The following is a 3,945-nucleotide window of genomic DNA, read 5'->3' on the forward strand; positions in this document are numbered from 1 at the left end:
GGTTCTACATTATACAACTCGTTCAACAAAAGTTTAAGCCAATCAGGTTTCACTGCATTGCATTCTTTTGCAAGTCCAACATGTTGCAGAGATGGGGGCTAGAGTGGGAGGTGTTCAAGCAGCTAACAGGAGGGGAGAGCATCCGGGATGATCAGAATATGGTGATACCGATTCCAGGAGAAGGAGGGAAGGCGACACAAAAAAAAGGTGAGAATATAAAAAGAACATTCATGAAGAAAAGATATTATTTGTAAAAAAACTGAAGATAATTGACGAAAGAGAAAAAAACACAAGTTGTAAATACGTAATAGACAATTAATAGGAGGTTGGCGTGCAGCCAATACAAACACTTAATAGGTTCCTCCTATTCCTACGGATGATGGCAAATGAGGTCTAAACACGTGTTTTTGGAGCATAATCTCCCAGGCAGGTGGACATTAAGGAGCAAGTCTGAGACTCCATGATCACACTCATCATCTCACCCTACATCATCTCACCCTACATCATCTCACCATACATCATCTCACCCTACATCATCTCACCCTACATCATCTCACCATACATCATCTCACCATACATCATCTCACCATACATCATCTCACCATACATCATCTCACCATACATCTTCCATTATTATATGATAACGCATCTATAAATACAACAGCTGAAAGAGAACCTGTCTGCTGGAGGAAGCTGGGAGTCCTCTATAGCCTTGGTTCTCAACTGGCGGGTCGTGACCCAAAAGTGGGTCGCGACCCCAAGTTCATTGGGTCACCACATGCCTTCCACTTTGCTAGATGCAAGGCTCTCTGCCTCCCCCTAGCGCAGCACTGTCAGTTCTTGCACGCCAAACAGCCATTTAAAAATATGCTGCCCGGTGCCGAGTGTCAGCTTGAGGTGGGCTGGGGCTATGGCCGTGAGGGAGCTGCATCCATACGTACAGCTCCCTCACATGTCCTGTAGAAGTGCATGGACCAGGGTAATGTCACTTTCTGGCTCCCGGCACCTCTACGGGGCACGCAAAGGGAGCTGTACAAGCAATACACATATGAATGGAGCCCCGTCACAGCACAACAGCCCACACTGGACCCCAGGCTGAGGGTCCACCCCAGTTCTTGTAAACGTATGGAGACTGGGTGGATCTTTTGAATGACACCCCAAACGCACCTCCCACCCATAATTTGATCGCCCGAAATGTGCGGTATCCCCATGTTGTGCATTCCATTGCGGTGCAGCTTGGGTCACGACTTAATGACTGAGGACAAATGTGGGTCCTGAGGTTACACAGGTTGAGAACCGTTGCTCTACAGGCATCTGTTGGAATGATAGATATCTGATCCGGTCACAGGGATTTTCAACAGTGGATCAGACAAATGGAGTTTCCATGGATCAGACTTCCTCTACAGTTGGAGCGAATATGTCAGTTCCCAATAAGGTCGGTTGATGGCGGGTGTATGTCATCTCCAGAATCTGCCCCCTGTACAAACATGAAGGCACACAGCTCCATTCCGAAATACATGCAAAATAGTCATAGATTGTATGCTAACACTAAAGATATGTTTTCTAGGGTAAGTGAGCTGCCACATGGATTTCCTGAACTGAATCAACTCTACTTCAATTATTTAACACTTATGGTGTAATGGTGCACTGCTTAAAGCTGAATCCCTGGAGGATATACAGAGTAAGTGACATCATTGGTGAGATCCCAGCTAGAGCAAAGGCACTACACACTCCACTACCACAATACCACTGTGACACTTAGGGGCCAGAACAGTGACACCACGACACTTGGGGGTCCAGAACAATTGCACACTAACACTTGGGGGTCCCAGAACAATGACACACTGACACTTGGGGGTCCAGAACAATGACACACTGACACTTGGGGGCCCAGAACAATGACACACTGACACTTGGGGGTCCAGAACAATGACACACTGACACTTGGGTATCACAGAACAATGACACACTGACACATGGGGCACCAGAACAGTGACACACTGACACTTGGGGGTCCAGAACAGTGACACACTGACACTTGGGGGTCCAGAACAGTGACACACTGACACTTGGGGGTCCAGAACAATGACACACTGACACTTGGGGGTCCAGAACAATGACACACTGACACTTGGGGGTCCCAGAACAATGACACACTGACACTTGGGGGTCCAGAACAATGACACACTGACACTTGGGGGTCCAGAACAATGACACACTGACACTTGGGGTCCCAGAACAATGACACGCTGACACCTGGGGGTCCAGAACAACACACTGACACTTGGGGATTCCATTTCTATGGCTGCACAGTTAAGGCAGAAGATCCAGAGTGGAGAACACATGAAGGGAAATGTCCTTTAGAAACGGAGATATCACACAAAGTGAAGCAGAAGTGAACATAACATGCAATGATCGGCTTTGACTCGGCTCCTCGGTGAACGGACACTGACTCTCTGTAGCTGCAGGGTACACTCCAATGTTACCGCACATTCTCCAGGATTCTGAGATCTGACAGATCGGTGGCCGGCTTGGAGAACCTTGCACAGACCAAGACAGTAAGAACACAGGACAGTTTGGGGGCTCTGGCCCCTCCGTCACATATATGCCTCCACCCCCCCTCTTCACCATCAGCTTCACTTACCAGGGATGAAAACCTGGCCTTGTCTACATTGATGGACCCCCCCATTGCCTATTATGATGCTGAAAAACAAATTTTCACAAAGTCTTCAAAGTTCAGAACAGCAGGTCACAGAATCACAACATAATGGGGATCTTCTCACCATTAATGGTCCCCCTGATCACTGCTGTACCTATCATGAACCTCTAGTGGCCTCTCTACCGGCCACTGAGTGCCTTGCATTGGACTCTTGGATGGTGGTAGTCAGACTTAAGTAGGGGGCTTGGTTTTCGCACCAGGATGGTAAAAGTCAACGTGGACCTATCAGTAACTTTACAAGTCCGCATGAATAGATTCCTGGTCCAGGTGGGACAATTATTCATGGAGTTATTATTCGGTTACCGGCTCCACACGGCCGCTGCTGGACTTGGTCAGGGCGTCAAGTCTGCAATTACTTCCCATCATGAAGATGGTATTGCCCAGACAACGGTCTGCCCCTCTGGGGTGCCACTTTCTTGCTGGTCATCATATGATGAGATCCCCGTGCCCCCCTTTTTTTGTATGTTATCATTCCACAATGGAGGCCAGCCTCTAAATATCATCCATTTCCAGCGGCCAGAGATGGACGAGGCGCCCGGCGTTCCTGGAAATCAGGTCTCATTATTGGTGTGATGACTGTGATCGGTGACGAGGCTTTTCCTGTGTCACTCGCTAGTCAGATTTGAGGGCTACAATGGGGGGGGGGAACCCGGGAGACGGTTTCCATGTTACTCCTAAGAAAGCAAACCGGGCCCCTTCGTCCTCCCCGCAGAAAGCCGAGGCGGCGATATTGTCTGCTAATTGATAAGAGGAGATCATCACCCCGCAGCGGTTAAATGTCAGCCGGAGGGACTGGTGCTGTCAGACGGCGCGGCGAACGCCAGGCCGAGACATTATCACAGAGACGGTGACGTCATGCACACGACCAGGAGCCGATCCTTAAAGGGGGCGCGTCACAGGAAGACGTCAGTACACATTCTATCCCTGGCATCAAATCTCACGTTCAATACCTCTATAGGATCCCCATTGCTGGAATGGTTATTGGGTGTCACCGTCAACCAATGATAATCAACTTGGGGGTCAGACACATCATGGATCCTCCTCACTTCCCGTCCAAATTGTGCCAAGGAGGAAATGGGAGAAGCATTCTGTAGATCTAATAGCCGGTTGGACAAGGAATGAAGGAAGTACGCACTTCCCATCACCACTCGCATATATTAAAGTGGACCCATCAGAACAGCTCCAACTTGATCTTCAGTCAGTGACTTTGGCAAGCCTGAGATGAA

At 48.8% G+C, this 3,945-nt stretch overlaps 1 protein-coding gene across 1 annotated transcript in view; it reads left to right on the forward strand.

Moving 5' to 3' along the window:
* The first annotated feature begins 2,975 nt into the window (after positions 1–2,975).
* Positions 2,976–3,945, forward strand: part of CACNG4 (calcium voltage-gated channel auxiliary subunit gamma 4) — a 32,644-nt gene continuing 31,674 nt past the window's right edge. Inside the window, exon 1 of the mRNA XM_018572953.1 lies at positions 2,976–2,995. The gene's annotated coding sequence lies outside the window, so the exon portion shown is untranslated. The remainder of the gene's footprint in view (positions 2,996–3,945) is intronic.

The sequence above is a fragment of the Nanorana parkeri genome, unplaced genomic scaffold, assembly GCF_000935625.1.
Source record: "Nanorana parkeri isolate BGI_ZX_2015 unplaced genomic scaffold, ASM93562v1 scaffold2184, whole genome shotgun sequence".
Lineage (NCBI taxonomy): Eukaryota > Metazoa > Chordata > Amphibia > Anura > Dicroglossidae > Nanorana > Nanorana parkeri.